Source organism: Dasypus novemcinctus, unplaced genomic scaffold (genome assembly GCF_030445035.2).
Source record: "Dasypus novemcinctus isolate mDasNov1 unplaced genomic scaffold, mDasNov1.1.hap2 scaffold_161, whole genome shotgun sequence".
NCBI lineage: Eukaryota > Metazoa > Chordata > Mammalia > Cingulata > Dasypodidae > Dasypus > Dasypus novemcinctus.
The window spans coordinates 431,776-450,965 of record NW_026688159.1 but is presented as its reverse complement, the minus strand read 5'-3'; positions in this window follow the sequence as shown (position 1 = coordinate 450,965).

Below are 19,190 nucleotides of genomic sequence, written 5' to 3'. Positions count from 1 at the left end.
CTCTGCCTGGCTTCTAGCATGTGGAAGAACTGGATGGAGGAAGGGGACTTCTGGGGCCGTCTGACAAGGTACCTGTCTCTGCTGGCCATTAAAACAGGAGGGGGGTGGAACGGAAGGGTTCCTGACTTTCTGTAAACACACGCCTCATCTGTTTTCTTCCTGTGAGCAATAGCTTTTGAACAACTGTAAATAGTTTCACTACTAAGTGGGGTTTACATTTTGAGTCTACGGTACCTATGATACTGCCAGTGAGTTGATGGCCATCATGAGATAATAGTCAAAAAGCCAAGACTCTTGGTGTATGAAGTTGTTCAAATCTTCTTTATCTAGAGAATATAAATTTCATCTGGATTTTCAGAATAACAGACAGTTCACACTACACCGTTTTGTTTGTACCTTTGAGGAGTCCCTTTCCATAAGGTGGACTGTAGACTGCTCCTCGATGGGATGACACTGATGCAAGGTACCGCTGAATACTGCACAGTGGGGCTTGTGGATTCTGAATCTTAAATGTGGTAGAAATACAGAGCAGAGCCCCTGCCCCCTGCGGGCCAGGCCCAAGAGGGAGAAGGGCAGAGTGAGCCTGAAGACTCAGTGTCTCCTTCCAGAATTTGGCAGTCTGATAAATGGCCCCACCTTCCAGGGCTAACTAAACAAGGGCGAGAGAGGGGCCCCGAGGTAAGAAGTGACCAGGGCTCTATCTCTTGGTGGGACATCAGGAATGAGCCATAAGCACACTTTTCTATATGACAGGGTTGGCAAACTAAGGCCTGCAGGCCAAATCTGGCCACCTGCCTGTTTTGATAAAGTTTTCTTAGAACACACCCACACCCATTCATTTCTCTAACGTTCCTGTGCAGGATGTTGGGGTTGAGTGATAACGACAGAGCCCACAGGGCCAGAAGAGTCCCCCCCTGGCCCTCCAGAAAGAAAGTCGCTGACTGCTGCTCGAATGCCTTATTGCCTCCTGGAAAATGGGAAATGTCTTTATTTATTTATTTATTTATTTTTGTCTTTATTTTTTTAATATTACATTCAAAAAATATGAGGTCCCCATATACCCCCCACTCCCCTCACCTCTCTCCTCCCCGCATAGCAACAATCTCCTCCATCATCATGAGACATTCATTGTATTTGGTGAATACATTTTGGAGCACTGCTGCACCCCATAGACTAATTGGCTTTGGCTAGTGATGGTCAGTGCCCTTTTGCTAAAGACTGGGTCCACTGGGCCAAGCCTTTCCTTCCTGATCTGACCACTGTCAGAGAGGCACATGATAGAACCATCAACCTGGGGGCTTAAATAAGCAGTTCTGGGGCATTGTCAGACTAGCCCTGGCAAACTGAGACAGTGGCTAAAAGTAAAGATAGACTTCCCATGCCAAGGGGTGTGTGTGTGTGTGTGAGTGTGTGTGTGTGTGTTTGTGTATGTGGCAGGGAAGCCCTGCCCAGTCCAGTCTCAGGAACCCAGGTGGAGGGTGGGTCACCAGTCAGGCTGTTGTCCTTTCAGTGTGAAGTCTTTGGAGCTCCTGGCCATGGGTGCTTACATGCTTCTGCCTGAAGAGTTGCACATGGCTCCTTGGTCACATGCAAGCACGTAGCAGAGGAGCAGGGACGGTTACTCGTGTGGGTGACCAGGAGTGGAGGAGAATTGGCTATTGGTGCCATCTACCACTCAGCTGATCCTGAACAACGCTCTGGGGTTGTGTCTCTGGCTCCACTTCCCACTGTTGGAAAGCCCTTGCTTCTCTACCAAGTGCCCTTTCTCAGCCAGGAGCTCTACCTGAAGTACCAAGGTCTCCTCCACTGTCACGTCTGTTTCCTACCCCCAGCACCAACAACCTCAGCAACCCTCCTTCTGTGTCACCCTGCACTTTGTTCACACCTCAGCTATTTTCTGAGGGAAAAGTGATGATAGACAGCAAGGGCCAAACCAGTATCAGGAAACACTGAATTTCAATAATACTCAAAACACAAAGGGCCAAATGGACATCAAGAGAGAAAAGTAAGTGGGGTTCTTTTTGCTTTGTGTTTTAAAAGCAACATCCTGTGTGAAACAAGAAATCCCTTGAGAAATGGTAATAATGAAATTCCAATAAACCCAGAAGCTCCGTTTTGTGGTAGCATGTAAATCTGGGTCGGTTTTATTAATGACATTCTGCTTCAATCCATAAAGTAGTGAAAGAAAAAAAGAGGAAAGAAGAAAAATTGGTGAAACAAATCAAGGAAAAGCAGATTTTTCAGTTTGATTAGTTTTTGGAAATGGATAGTCATGTTACTAACTGAGGCCGGCTGGTGATGAATATTTTTTTCTTTATTTTTCTGTGATAGAAAATTTCATTTTGTTCTGCAAAAGTTCTGAATATGCGAAATCCCCACAAAGAAGAGCTGTCTAAGATTGTGATAGCATCCACCAGCATTGCTAAGGGAAGTTATTCTGAGCTATGATAGGCTCCTGGTAACTAATCCAGGGCTTGGGGGACAGGCATTGCTGCTTACTCATCATTCTTACTTTAAAGAGAGTTTTAGAACTCATTAGGAAAAGAAATGGGCATTTTTCAATAATGTTGCATATCATACTCTATTATGCTGGTTTTCTCCAGCTTAGGGAACAAAATAAAGTGCCATTAGCTCTTACATTCAGTGTAGGGTAATTGCATGTTCTGTTCTTGAGTCCATCCTTCCCCTTTAGGATCTTTCTCTCAGAATAAGAACCCTAGGGGTTAACTCAGCTCAGAAGGGTCAGAGGAAGCACAAGCCCAGCCTTTTCCATGAGGATCTTCTGTTTCCTTGTTCCCCTGCTGTTAGCACTGCCCCCTGCTGGCTGCCCTGCTGCCCTGTCCCCTTTGGCACCAGGCTTTCAGGTGTGAGAGAGGAAGGTGCATCCCACCTCTCCACCATGTGTCTGGAGGCCTGGTCTATGTGTTTGACCCTGTGGCTCTTCTCCAGCCACACATGTGTTCCACTGGTGGGCTGACCAGGAGGGACTTAAGCCACAGAATGACCAGGGGCCCAGCTTCCTTCTAAGTCCTTAATTTACTAGGCATATGGAGGTGGTGTGAGTGATGGGGACCATGTTATCTTTTTTTCTTTCCAGCTGGCCTCAAGTGGGCTGGGCAGTAACTCTGAACCTCAGAGGGGAGGGTCTGGATTCCAGAACTTTCCCTGACAGGAGACCAAGTTCCTCCTTTGGAGAATTGACCTTGTATCATCCCAGAAGTGTGGGTGGGGTGCTTGGGCTTCCTTGGGTTCCTGAAGGGCCTTCTGATCTGGGGGTTTACCTACAAAGTTTCCTTCAAGAGGACATAACACTGCCAGTAAGAGGTGACTCTCGGCCAATCAACATCCTACGTTATGTATGTTAAAGATAATGTGATCTCTCCACCGTGTATTACATTTCTTAAAATGTTGGATTTTATTTGATTTAATTCAAATATCTTTAGTTTTTATATAGTGTAGCCATTTGATACTGTTTATGAATTCAAACATAGATATTGGATTATGTTTGTAAACTGGTCTCTTCCTATGGGCATAATAGATTGTATTAACTTCAGAGGTTTCACTTTTACTTTATTAAATTATGATCAAGGGTTGAAATGGCCCATGTCAGTAGGACATTGAGTCTTCACCCCCTTGGTGGGCAGGGACTCACTAAGAAAAAGACATGGCAAAGGAAGTAGTTGGAGTTTTGATGCTGGATCCCAGGGAAGTAAACACACAGGAGAAGAACACAGAGGAACAGAGATGGCTCTATAGAGATGGCAGAGGCCTGGAAAGAGAGAGAACCTGATGGTCTACTGTTGACCTTGTGGTGACACCAGAGCCGCCAAGCCCATAAAGAAACAAGCCCCAGACAGCCAGACAAGCCTTATGCCATCCTACAGCTGAGACCAGGAGAAGCTGGGATGATGGAGTCTGAAGAACAAGGCTGAATCATCACAGAGACCAGCAGCCATCTTGCTCCAACATGTGGCAACAGACTTTGGTGAGGGAAGTAACTTACACTTTATGGCCTTGTGACTGTAAGCTTCTACCCAAAATAAACCCCCTTTGTCAATGCCAACAGATTTCTGGTACTGTGCATCAGTACCCCTTTTGTTGACTAAGGCATATAGTCAAAGTGTTTGATATTTTCTTTTCCTTTTGATTTCTCCCCATTGCTTTGATGATTAAAAGGCCCTTAGGGCTGTTTTTTCACTTACCTTTTTTATTTTATTTTATTTTTTTATTGACTTTGTAATAATATTACATTAAAAATATATATGTGAGGTCCCATTCAAACTCACCCCCCCACCCCCCCTTTCCCCCCCCAACAACACTCGTTCCCATCATCATGACACATCCATTGGATTTGGTAAGTACCTCTTTGGGCACCTCTGCACCTCACTTACCTTTTAAAATCCATCCAGAATTTTCTTTTGTCTGCAATGAAGTGGGAAAATACAAGTTTATTTTTAACCCAAAAGCTATCCAGTTTTCACAGTACCAAACACTGAAAACTTTATCACTGGCCATGGTTTGGGCTTCTTGTTAACCTAGGAGTGTAGGAGCCATACTGGAGGAGATGCTTTCCACAGAAGTGAAGGCCACAGTGGACCAGGGCACCCTGTGACCATGCCAGAAGTGGACAGGCACAGTGGACCAGGGCACCCTGTGACCATGCCAGAAGTGGACATGCTTGAAGGCCACAGTGGGAGGAAGCTCAGGTGTGGTGGGCTTGTTCTGGCCAGTGGTGGTGTGTGAGCAGGAGCCCTGAGCCCATACTGGGAGGTTTTCTGTCCTCCCCATCCTGTAAAGTGACTTGGAGCACAGGCACACCAGATTTTCCAGCAGCTGTGAGACAAGTTCTTTTAGCATGGCACTCCTGGAGTTCTTAAGAACTTTAAGACAATACTAAGGATGGCCTTGCTGGCCTTAGCAGGGTGGCTGTGGACAACAACCAGGCTGACTTATCTTCACACCTCTCCCAGAATGACCAGGTGTCTTACACAGGATGGAAGGTGTGTGAAGGGTCTGTAGAGACTCAGTTGAAGCTGCTTTCACCCAGTCTGAGTTCCTGGAGTCAGTGAGCTTGGGGGTTACTGGGTTTTCCAACGTACTCTGCATATGTGCTGCATTCTCTTAACTGTACTTTCTACCTTGTGCCTTGTAGTTGGTAGAAATGCTTCCTTTTGTTACCCACCCAGAGGAAAAAAGTAAGGCAAAAACAAACTTAGGCAACCTGGCATTAGTTTCGAGACCTGATCCTGCCCAAATCCAGCAAGACCACGTGTCTGAGTTCACTGTCGGGAGGATATAAGCAGCCAAAGTGATATACATGGCTAACCAGGGGAGGATTAAAGAGCAGCTAGCAAGTGCATTTCTTCATCTTTTATAGATAATGAGGCAGACGTACTTTCCCTTTAAGGACAAGCTGGGATGAACAAATGGAGATATTAAAAGATGATAGCTGATGGGTGGGGCAAGATGGCACCTGAGTGAATGCACTTCATAATTGTTCCTGCAAAAGGCCAGCTGAGTACAGTTGGAATCTTGCTGCAGTGGGCTGTTTCGGGGACTTGCAAGGCAGGAAGTGTTTGGACATTGATTTGGAGAGACTGGAACAGAAGTCGTGCTTGCTAAGGGTAGAAATGTGGGTTTCTAACACTGAGATCAGAAGTTGTGGAGAGGTGGGACTCTTCCCCCTAGGGCATTCCCTGAACTGTTAGTAGTGTGGCAACATTCCCAAGCCCTGTGTTCCCCAGAAGAATGGTCCCCAGGTCCATGACCCCTAAGCCACTGCAGCCCACATTCCACAGACCCACAGGCCCCAAGTGGACAATATCCCAGACTTCCCACTCCCAAATCCAGCGCTCTGCCAAATCCAGTGCTCCCTGCGGTAAGGGAATACACTAGCCGTTCAGTTTTGGAGTGACTCTGTGAGTTGGAGGGTTTTGGTAGGAGGTGCAGAGGGGCCAAATGAGATGGGGGTTCAATTTTCAGGTCCTGACACCCCCCCACTTTTTTTTTTTGAGCTGGCTTGGGGAAAACTGGGGAAGAAAGGAAAGGCAAATCTGCCGAGAAAGACCAATTTACCTAAAAGTGCTGGGATCGGAAACTTGGTCTGGGAGAAGGTGGAGTCAGAAAATCAACTAGGCAGCAGACTTGGCCAGTTGTTATAATGTCTGCCTACCACATAGGAGGTCTGCGGTTCAAACGCCCAGGCCTCATTGACCTGTGTGGAGCTGGTCCATGCGCAGTGTTGATGCACGCAAAGAGTACCCTGCTAAGCAGGAGGGTCCCCCACATAGGGGAGCCCCATGTGCAAGGAGTGCGCCCTGTAAGGAGAGCCACCCAGCATGAAAGAAAGTGCAGTCTGTCCAGGATTGATGCCTCACACAAGGAGAGCTGACACAACAAGATGATGCAACAAAAAAAACACAGATTCCCGTGCCCCTGACAACAACAGAAGCGAACAAAGAAGACACAGCAAATAGACACAGAAAACTGGGGGGGGGGGGGAAGGGGAGAAAAATAAATAAATAAATAAATCTTTAAAAAAAAATTCAACTAGCCCTCCTGTAGTACAACTAAGGGAGATGGACTGTAAGATGTGTTTTGAAAACTTCCATTAGCATATTTGGTGTTCCTGGTGATGTGTGGGCACGCTCTCTTTGGAAATTAAGAGACATTGTTTTCTCTGGTGATTTGGTTCACCAAGGACCCACTTGATTCTCCTACTGGACACCTCACACAGCTTTCCTGCTGCCCTGGGAGAGAGAGAAGGGAAAACGGGAGAAAGGGGGAAGGTCAGACTCCTAAGCATTTTATTTAAATGCAAAGAGGATTCCTTGCTTGAAATGTTGGTCTTTTTTATTGGTTTATTTTTTTGTTTTTCCTTCCTCTTTATAACCCCACAGCCCTTTCCTCCTCCCCCTCCTCCTTCTCCTCCTCCTCCTCCTCTTCTTCTTCATCCCCCTTTTCTTGCTTGAATTTCCACCCCCAATTTTCCCCCTTTTTTCCCTTTCTCTTCTTTTTTTTTATTTTTTATATTAGGTGTGGCAGGGAGTGATTCAAATTTGCTGTGTTTCCTCATCCTCTATTTCCTCTTTTCTGTGTGTACTGATTTTGGCTACCAATACTTATCCCTTTCCTCTACATCTTTCTATCCTCCACCATTTAGTGTTTCTCTTATATTCCACTGCTCTTAATTTAGCCCCCAATTTTTATTTCTAATACCTTTGTACTGTTTTCTGTCTTTTATTCACTCTCTATATTATTGTCCTTTCCTTTCTCTTCCCACTTTCCTGACCACACTGGTCTTTTAATTAATACTATATTCCTCACCATATTCAGGTTACTGTCTCATTATAGATACTCTATTTTTCTTACTGTTATAACTCTACACAGCTTACATGAGTCTAATACCCATTCTTCTAGATCTCACATGGTTCTTCTGCTAATATTTACTAACAATACTACTATTATACTTTTTTCTTTTCTTACTCTTTTTGCTTTCACTTACCCTAATATTTTCCTTCAAGTGAACTTAGCCAACAGGACAGAAATAGAATAAGAAGAACAAAATGGCAAAGAGAAGACTTAACACACATGAAAAGCAGCAACTAATTAAACCTTGACACTAGACAAAGGAGCTCATCAACCCACCAAGATAAAATGATGACCAGGCAGCAACAAAAAACTACAAGCCAAACCAATAATCAGGAAAACATGACCCAATCCAATGAACAAACTAAAATGTAGGAAGAAGAGCAGAACATCAAACAAGTAATTAAAGCTCTCAAAACATTTAATAGGGGCCAATTTAATGAAGTGAAGGAAGAGATAAGACTATGAAGAAAACACTTGGAGAGCATACAGAAGAAATTGCAATCATGCAAAAAAAAAAAAGACAATGGATATGATGGGGAATAACAGCACAATCCAAGAAATCAAAAATACACTCTCAGCAAATAACAGCAGATTTGAAGAGGGAGAGGAAAGAACTAGTGATGTACTGTCTTCCATTATGGAAGATAGTACATCCTAAATCAAACAGACAGTAGAATTGATAGATAAAAAGAGAGAAAAAATTCAACAGGGACTTTGGGACCTGAATGACAAAGCAAAATGTGAAAACATATGCATTATAGGCATCCCAGAATAAGAAGAGAAGGGAAAGGGAACAGAAGGGGTGTTGGAGGAAATAATGGGTGAAAACCTCCCAAACCTATTGAGGGAGATGAATGTCCACATCCAGGAAGCACAATGCACCCTAAATAGCATAAATCCCAACAGGCCTACCCAAAGACATATACTTGTCAAATTATCCAATGCTCAAGACAAAGAGAAAATACTAAAAGCAGCAGGAGAAAAGAGAAACATCACATGCAAAGGAGGCTTCATAAAACTAAGTGCTGATTTCTCATCTCAAACCAAGGAGGCAAGAAGGCAGTGGTATGATATAGTCAAAGTACTAAAAGAAATAATTTCCAAAAAAGAATACTCTGTCCACCTAAACTGACATTCAATATGATAGAGAGTTCAAATATTCACAGACAAACAGAAATTAATAGATTATACCAACAAGAATACTGCCCTCCAAGAAATACTAAAGGAAGTTCTATAGGGGGAAAGATAAAAACCAGGAGAGACAGAGTTGGAGGAAGTGTAAGAACAATAAAAAGACAAAAAAAAGTAAAAAACCAAACAAAATATAACAAACACAAATCCAAAGAAAATATGGCTAATATAAATAATTCCTTGAAAGTGATAACACTGAATGTCAATGGATTAAACTCACCTGTCAAGGGACTCAGACTGGAAGATTGGATAAGAAAGTGTGATCCATCTATATGTTGTCTACATGAAAAACATCTTAGACCTAGGGATTCAAGGAGGTTGAAAATGAATAGCTGGAAAACATCTTACAGGCAAATAATAACCAAAAATGGGCAGGAGTAACTATGTTAATATCAGACAAAATAGACTTTAAATGCAAAATAATTGTGAGAGACAAATATGGACACTACATATTAGTGAAAGGGATAATCATTCAAAAAGGAAAGAACAGGTATAAACATGTATGCTCCTGGGAAGCAGACTTGACTCAGTGATTAGGGCATCTGTCTACCACATGGCAGGTCCGCGGTTCAAACCCTGGACCTGCTTGGGGCCTCCTTGACTCATGTGGAGCTGTCCCATGCACAGTGCTGATGCACACACGGATTGTTGTGCCATGCAGGGGTGTCCCCGTGTAGGGGAGCCCCAAGCGTAAGGAGTGCACCCTGTAAGGAGAGCTGCTCAGTGTGAAAGAAAGTGCAGCCTACTCAGGAATGGCACTGCACACACAGAGAGCTGACACAGCAAGATGATGCAACAAAAAGAAACACAGATTCCAATGCCACTGACAACAGAAGCAGACAAAGAAGATGCAGCAAAAAGACAGAGAACAGACAACTAGTGTGTGGGGGAGGGGAGAGAAATAAATAAATACATCTTTAACAACAAAAACAAAAACAAACAAAAAACATTACACTCCTAACAAGGGTGCCTACAAATATGTAAGACAAACACTGGAGAATCTAAGGGAAGGAATTGATGCCTCTACAGTTATAGTGGGGGACTTTAATACACCACTACCACCTCTGGACAGAACATCTCAAAAGAAAATCAATAAAGAAGAAAAGACTTTGAACAATATATTAGAGGAACTGGACCTAATAGACATATACAGAACATTACATCCAAATAAAGCAGGATAAACATTCTTCTCAAGTGCACATGGATCATTCTCCAAGATAGACAACAGGATAGGTTGCTGAGAAAGTCTCAGTGAATTCAGAAAGTTTGAAATCATACAAAATAATTTCTCTGACTACAGTGGAATGAAGCTGGAAATCTGCAAAGGTCAGAGACCTGGATTTGGCAACAAGATATGAAAGTTAAATAACACACTCTTAGTAAAACAGTGCGTCAAGGAGGAACTCTCAAAAGAAATCAATAACTACCTTGAAACAAATGAAAATGATAATGCATATATCAAAACTTATGGGATGCAGCAAAAGTGGTACTGAGAGGGCAATTTATAGCCATAAATTCACACGTGATAAAAGAAGAGCTAGAATTGAAAAACTAACTTCACAGTTGGAGGATATAGTAAAAAAAAAAAAACAATGACAAACTAAATGCAAAGGAAAAGGAAAGAAATAACAAAGATCAGAGCAGAACTAAATGAAAAAATAAGAAAGCACTTGAGAAAATAAACAAAACCAAGAGCCAGTTCTTTGACAAGATCTATAAAATTGACAAACCCTTAGCTAGACTAACAGGAAAAAAAAAGATGCAAATACAGAAAATAAGAAATGAGAAAGTGGATATCACCACTGACCCAACAGAAAAAAAGACTATCATAAGAGGATACTTTGAAAAACTATATTCCAACAAAAATGAAAATTCAGAGAAAATGGACAAATTCCTGGAAACACATAAGCAACCTATATATATATATATTTTTTAAAAGATTTATTTATTTATTTAATTCCCCCCCCTCCCCTGCTTGTCTGTTCTTGGTGTCTATTTGCTGCATCTTGTTTCTTTGTCCACTTCTGTTGTCATCAGCGGCACGGGAAGTGTGGGTGGAGCCATTCCTGGGCAGGCTACACTTTCTTTTCACACTGGGTGGCTTTCCTCACGGGCGCACTCCTTGCGTGTAGGGCTCTCACGCGGGGGACACCCCTGTGTGGCACGGCACTCCTTGCGCGCATCAGCACTGGGCATGGCCAGCTCCACACGGGTCAAGGAGGCCCGGGGTTTGAACCAGCGGACCTCCCATATGGTAGACGGACGCCCTAACCACTGGGCCAAAGTCCGTTTCCCAGCAACCTATATTAATGAAAGAGGAAACTGACAATCTCAATAAATCAACCACAAGTAAAGATATAAAATCAGTCATTAAAACCTCCCAACTAATAAGAGTTCTGGGCCAGATGGCTTCAGAGGTGAATTCTACCAAACTTTCCATAAAGAACTAATGCCAATCTTGCTGAAACTCTTCCAAAAAATTGAAACAGAAGAACATTGCTTAACTTATACTATGATGCCAATATTGCCCTAATATCAAAGCTGAACAAAGATGCCACAGGAAAGGAAAATTACAGACGAATCTCTCTAATGAACATAGATGTGGAAATCCTCAACAAAATACTTACTAATCATATTCAGCAGCACATTAAACGAATTATACACCATGACCAGGAGGAATTCATTCCTCATATGCAAGGATGGATCAACATAAGAAAATACACTAATGTAAACACCACATAAACAGATTGAAGGAAAAAAATCACATGATCATATCTGCAGATGCAGAAAAAGCATTTGACAAAATACAGCACTATTTCTTAATAAAAACTCTGCAAAAGATTGGAGTAGATGGAAACTTTCTGAACATGATAAAAGATATATATGGAAAACCCCCAGTTAACATCATTTACAATTTTGAAATCTGAAAATCTTTCCCTCAAAGATCAAGAACAAGACAACGATGCCCATTATTACCCCTTCTATTTAATATTGTGTTAGAAGTACTTGCCTGAGCATTGAGGCAAAAACCAGACATAAAAGGCATTCAAATTTGAAAAGAAGTCAAAATTCCACTATTTGCAGATGATATGACCCTATACATAGAAAACCCTGAGAAATCTACAACAAAGCTTCTAGAATTTATAAATGAGTTCAGTAATGTCACAGGTTATGAGATCAATGCGCAAAAATCAGTAGCATGTCTGTACAACACTAATGAAAAACCTGAGGAGGAAATCAAGAAAAAATACCATTTGCAATAGTAAACTAAAAAATCAAATACCTAGAAATAAATTTAACTAAAGATGTACAACATTTATACACAGAAAACTACACAACACTGTTCAAGGAAATCAAGGAAGACTTAAATAAATGGAAGAATACTCCCTGTTCATGGATAAGAAGGCTAAATATTATTAAGATGTCTATCCTACCAAAACTGATCTACACATTCAATGTAATCCCAATGAAAATCAACACAACATTCTTTAATGAACTAGAAAAACTCGCTAAGAAATTTATTTGGAAAGGAAAGAGGCCCCGAATAGCCAAAGACATATTGAAAAAGAAAAAACAAAATTGGAGGAATTACACTACCTGACTTCAAAACATAGTACAGTAGTGAAAACAGCATGGTACTGGCACAAGGAGAGACACACTGACCAATGGAACCAATTTGAAAATTCTGATATAGCTCCTCATAGATACAGTCATATGATATTCACAAGACCACCAAACCCACTGAAAGAGGATTACCAACACACACCTTATAAAAAAATCAACTCAAGATGGATCAAAGACCTGAATATAAGAGCCAAGACCATAAGACCATAAGGACCTTAGGACGCAATGTAGGGAAACACCTACAGGACCTTGTAATAGGAAATGGCTTCATGTACTTCACACCAGAAGCACGAGTAGAAGAACGAATAGATACATGAAACTTCTTCAAAATTAAAGCCTTTTGCACCTCAAAGGACTTTGTCAAGAAAATGAAAACAGAGGCTACCCCATGGGTAAAAATATTTTTAACCATATATATGATAGGAGACCAATATCCTTCAAATATAAAGAATTCCTATATCTCAAAAATAAAAAGACAACCCACCCATTTTAAAAAGTGGCAAGACTTAAATAGAAACTTCTCAGTTCCACACATTTAACGTCCATTTTCCCTTCCACCTTGGTGCCTACAGTGACAGCCAACCTCCGTTTCCCGAGGAGCCACTTCCAAAGATAGATGGAATAGTGTTCAGGGCCTAACTTGCTCAACTGCCCCAAAGCCCTGGGAGCCACCCTTTCTCTCGAAGGGATACATTTCCCTCTATTTGATGGCATTAGTCCTCCCCAGGATGTGGGTCCACCCCCACTCTCACTACTTGGGTTTCTACCCCATGGTGTCACCCACTCTGGCAGAATGAGCATTTAGACATTCCCCAGGAGCCCGTCCTGCATCAGACCCTCCCCTCCGAGCGTTCTAAACAGGTAACCCTCTTTATTATATTTTGATATGATTTTCTCTGCATTTTACTCTCCACCAACACCTGACCCTCTCCTGTGTTCGTATGCTACTCCTCCCTCCCCCCACTTTTGGGCATTGTTACCCATCCGCCCCTCCCCAGCTACCGTCAAACCCGCAAACCAAGGTAAATGGGGGGTAAGAGAGGAGTTTCGTGAGAGTACACAAGGATGGATATAAAACATGTAATATTACACCATAACATATACGAGATGACAGACTGATAATGTAAACCATAATGTAAAACATAGGATAACTAAGAATGTAAAAAACTGTGTATCCTAAAGTATGCACCACAATGTAAGCACAGATGTCACCTTGTTAGAAAGCTTTTGTCTCAGACTCTGTACATCACGTTAAGTAAATATGATGTGAATAGGGTGTAAGGGTATTGCTGTGGAAGGGAAAAGGTTTTGTGGTGGATGTATGGGAGTGCTGTATATTATATATATGCATTGCTGTGGTCTAGGGCTCCTGTGAAGAGAAGCTCAATAATTAGGGGGAAAAAAGAAAAAGAAAAAGATAGGATGTAGAATTTTTTCCAAGTCATCACGTATTCTTTATCCAAACTTTAAACCTATTGCTATATGCCATTTCCTAGTAAGGGACCCTGACATTATACTGGGCTTCAAATTTCAGGGAGTTCTGGATCACAGAGTGGTTCAACAATGGCAATGGAGGGATACTGGTATAGGATACCATTGACAGGTGATATATGGCTGACAGGGAGCTGTACAGAACATATGTCCAGGGTGCATGGTAATGTTTGGATATATTCATAGTGGTAAAAATTAAAAACCACAGCAGGGGGGGTACTGGGTTCCTGGCCAGTGGTGCTCTGTCATGGTCCCTAGGGGAGCAGCGACAGTCTCCCAGGTGCAGCGTCGGGGACCGGGAGGGAGTGAGGGCTCAACAGTGAGCCCCTGATGCTAATGACTATGCTTGTGAGCTGATAAGCCTAAAATAAGAACAAGGCCTAGAGCAGCATTGTGCCTGGGAATTTCCTCCTGTCAGCCTTCATGTTACTCAAATGTGGCCAGTCTCGAAGCCAAACTCAGCATGTAAATGCAATGCCTTCCCCCCAGCGTGGGACATAACACCCGGGGATGAGCCTCCCTGGCACCGAGGGACCACTATCAACTGCCAACTGATGATGCAACTGGAAAATGACGTTATACGGAATGTTCAATGCAGATCAGCAGAATATCCCTGTCTACATAAAATAACATGACTTTAAAATGCTGTTTGACTAATGTAAGGGGGAAATGGAAAGGAGAAATGAGTTTATATGGCTACAAGTCTCTAAAAAAGAGTCTGGAGCCTGGCAGAAGGATTGCCCTTATGCACAACTGAGCAGAGTCAGAGAGACAGATAAAGCAGATACAACCCCCAGGTATTGGTTCCTTTGAGAGCTAAAGAGACCCATGGGAGTTATGGTCAAGGCCAATGGGCTTAACTACCAGGTCAGATGGCCCGTCTTTGGAAATGGTGTTTATGTGTGATGAATCTGGACTCAGATGGGATCTCTCTTCATAAGACTTTCATGCTAATGTGCTGGAGGTGCAGTTAGTGTTGGAGTTTAAGAGATATTTAGGGGATTTGAATCTCTGGACTGACAATGTGATAGCCAGGTCCTGAGCCTCAACAGACTCCAGAACCTACAATCTGATTCATTGGACTCACCACACTCAGCTAAGATGGAGTTGAAGAAGGACAACCACCACACCATGGAGCCTAGAGTGATTACAACTGAAAGTGGGAGGATTGCATCCAGCATCCATGTGGATTCTGAGCCTCCTCTTGACATAGAGGTGCAATGGACACAACCAATCCAATGTCCACATAGAAAAGGTGGCATTGGATTGGGAAAAGTGGACATGGTGGCTGATGGGTATGGGGAAAGGCAGGAAGAGATGAGAGGTGGAGGTGTCTTTGGGACATGGAGCTGCCCTGGATGGTGCTTCAGGGGCAATCACTGGACATTGTAAATCCTCACAGGGCCCACTGGATGGAATGGGGGAGAGTATGGGCCATGATGTGGACCATTGACCATTAGGTGCAGAGGTGCCCAAAGATGTACTAACTAAATGCAATGGATGTGTCATCATGATGGGAATGAGTGTTGCTGGGTGGGGGGAGAGGTGGGGTGGGGGTAGTGGGGTTGAATGGGACCTCATATATATATATATATATATATATATATATATATATATATATATATATATTTTAATGTAACATTATTACAAAGTCAATAAATAAATAAATAAATAATAAAAATAAAAAAAATAAATAGAAACTTCTCCAAATAAGAAATGCAAATGACTAAAAAGCACATGAAAAATGCTCAAAATCACTAGATATTAGGGAAATGCAAATCAAAACTACAATGAGATACCATCTTACTCACACGAGACTGGCAGCCATCAAAAACACAGAAGACTACAAGTACTGGAGAGGATGTGGAGGAATGGGAACACTCACTCATACTGGTGGAAATGCAGAAGGATACAGCCATTCTGGAGAACAGTTTGTTGGTTTGTCAAAAAAAAAACTACCTATGGATTTGCCATATGGCCCAGCAAGTCCACTGGTGGGTATTTACCCAGTAGAACTGAAAACAAGGATACAAACTGATATATGCACACCAATGTTCATAGCAGCATTATTTACTATTGCCAAAAGTTAGAATCAATGCAAATGCCCATCAATAGATGAATGCATAAATAAAATGTGGCATATACATACAATGGACTACTACTCAGCTATAAGATGGAATACAGTACAAACACATGTGACAACATGGATGAATCTTGAAAACCTTATGTTGAGTGAAGCAACCCAGGCATTGAAGCACAAATATTACATGATAAGTTGTCTCAGAGAGCTACAGACTGGTTGATAGGCTTAAAGAAAGTTTGGAAGAGAGCTAAGACCTACATGGGTGAAATCTATGGTAAGCTGTATGTAAATATTTGTAGAGGGAAGGGATAAAATGGCAGCATACGGATGCCTTGGGTGGAGCTTTAATGGCTTGAGGGGGGCTAGGGATGGGAGGAAGGGTCAGATGGCCCTAGAAATTTGGGGGAGGGTGGGGAAATATTTGGACATAGTAGATTGTCAGGTATGTGGTTGAAACTGTAATGTTGAGAAAACTTTTTAGAAAATATAATAAGGAAGTTTACCTGTTTAAGATGCTTAAGCAGGGACATCTTACACAGGTCAGGCTTCCAGGTAGTGTGTGAATGCTGATTTTGTCATAGTGGGTTATATCACTTGGTGGAGATCCATACAATTAGTGTGAAGTTATACCCACATCCTGAAGACTGATGTTCTCAAACAGGGAAATGTGTCTCTCAAGAATACTGGTGGCTCTCAATGGGTTAGGACAGTCGAGTATGTCAAGCCATCAACACTGTTGCAAGGATCTCTGAATATGGTCCTTCAAGTAATGAAGACTGATTGTCACTGTGGGTGCTCTGGGGAGGGGGAGAGGGGTATTGAATAGATGGAATCAGGGTAACTGTAGGGTAATGGAAGTGTTCCACAAGATCATGCAATGATGGATATAGGACATGTTAAATTACACCAAAATTGTATAAAAGTATATAGGTTAAAATGTAAACTATAATGTAAAACATGAGATACCTAAAAATTTAGAAAATTGTATAGTCTAAAATATAGATCATAATGTAAGACAAAATGGAACCTTGGTTGCAATCTATATTTCAATATCTGTACATCAAGTGCAGCAAACACAATATGAACATGTAAAAATATCATTGCTAGGGAAGGGACAAAATGTTTGATATTGTATATGTGGGAATACCCTATATTATATATGTGAATTACTGTGATCTAAACATTTTGTGAAGACAAAACAAATAATTAGAAAAAATGAAAGGATGTAGACACTGAGGAAGAAATGAAATTGCCTTGCCACTGTCCATACGGGGCAACACCTATTGCATTAATGAAAGACAAAACATCAAAAATGAAACATTTTCATTTTTTGATACTCCAATTTATTTTACTTTATTTAGCTTTTCTAAATTACTCTGTATTCTATATCTAACCTTTAAATCCATCACTATCTTACACTTTATTATTTGTGGAACTTGACAATATATTAGGCTTCATTTTTTAAGAAGATTTTTTGTGTGTGTTGAACAAAATTTTAATATTCTAAATTTAATCAACATCCAGCAGGTTATTTTGACTATATATTGTACATTGGAAGGAAGAATCAATTATTTTCAAAATCACATTTAGATTTCAAAGAGTAAGTATTAAAATAGTCTCAGTGTGAACAGAGAGGTTCAACTCTGGCAGGGGAGGAACACTGGGTGGGATGTTATTGATGGGAGCCACATGGCTGGGAGGGAGTTCTCCAGGCATGTATATAGGGTACATAAAAATGTTTGGATATTTTCATAGTGGTTACAATTAAAAACTTCAAATAAGGGAATGTTGAGTTCCTAAACTAGGGAGCTCTATCACATTCCCCAATGGAACAGCATCAATCCCCAAATGCAATGACAAAGACTAATAAGGATGGTCCAACAATGAGCCCTTTATACTGATGACTATGCTTATGAGCCTGTGTGCCTAAAATAGGAACTAGGCCTAGAGGTGCAGTTTGCCTGAGTTACCTCCTGAGATCCTCCATGTTGGTCAAATGTGGCCACTCTCTAAGCCAAACTCAGCATGAAAATGCATTACTTTCCCCCAGCATGGGACATGACTCCCAGGGATGAGCTTCTCTGGTGCTGAGGGATTATTACCAAGCACCAGCTGATGATGTAACTAGAAGGCTTTGAATAAAAGGGTCAAGTCAGACCAGCAGAATATCTCAACCTTCACGTAATAACGTAATAACAGTTGTTAAAAACTGTTTTTTGACCTTGAATAAAAGGGGGAAATGGAAAGGAGAAATGAGTTTATATGGCTATGAGTTTCCAAAAAAGAGTCAGGGGGTCATCAGAAGGGTCATGCTTATGCATGCCTCAGCAGGGTCCCAGAGACAGCCAAAGTAGATAGAAGGCCATGTACTAGTTCTCCTGAAGGCTGCAGAGACCCACGGGTTCTATGGTCATGGCAGCTGGCTCTGGAGTTCAGCGCCATGTCAGTGGGCCCTACTTTGGAGTTTGTATTCCTGAGTATGATGGAATTTTACTCAGATGTGACCTTTCTGCACATCCCTCATTCATTTTGAATTTTAGTCATTCAACAACCATTTAGTCATCAAACACATCATGGAAGTTACTAAATAATATTTTGTGAATAAAGAGATAAGTAAAATATTCTTCCACATCTTATAGAGATTATGTGCAAGCAAAAATAGTAGTGACTACATGAAATACCCTGAGATGGCACTGACATCCTGGTGAAGTGGATCTAAAAGTTTATGCTCATTCTGTGGAGACAAGTGAAGGCTTCACATGGGAGATGACTGCACTGACAATGAAAGTAGAGGTTGGGGCAACTTCAAGAGGAGAAAGGTGTAGAAGCACACCAAGAAGAAACAAGATGGAAACAATCCAATCAAGGTAACCACATGGTGTGGTGAGGTTTTAAAATTAGTTCTTGCTATCTGATGAACAATGAAGGGGTAGGATGTGAAAAGGGGATAAGCAGCCTGACCAGTTTGGCAGTAGCCATAGTATAGAGAGCCTGGTGTTTTGTGCAGAAGATGGATATTTATGTTTTAAATTATTGAGAGTCAGGGCAGGTTTATAGAAGGTGATGGTCGTGAAATTACTTGCCATGATGAAAGCTTACTCTCAGTCAACATGACGATTGCTGTTGCCAAAACCCTACAGAGAGGATGAGGGATGGAAATAGCACAATTGTAGTGGGAAGTGAATCTGTGTGGGCTTGGACTACAAAGAAAAATATTCATTTTTATCCTAAGCACAATGTCAGGCATTTTGTATTCATTATTTCATTTAATTCAATTATTCCATAAAATTGTTTTTCACTATTCTGATTTAATGGAAGAATAATGTGAGGCAGCAATGCTATATTCTTATCCAAGGTATGTAGATGTAATTGTCATGGATTGAACCTTGGAGTTCAAAGTTTCTAGAATTTTGCACTTAACTAATAATTT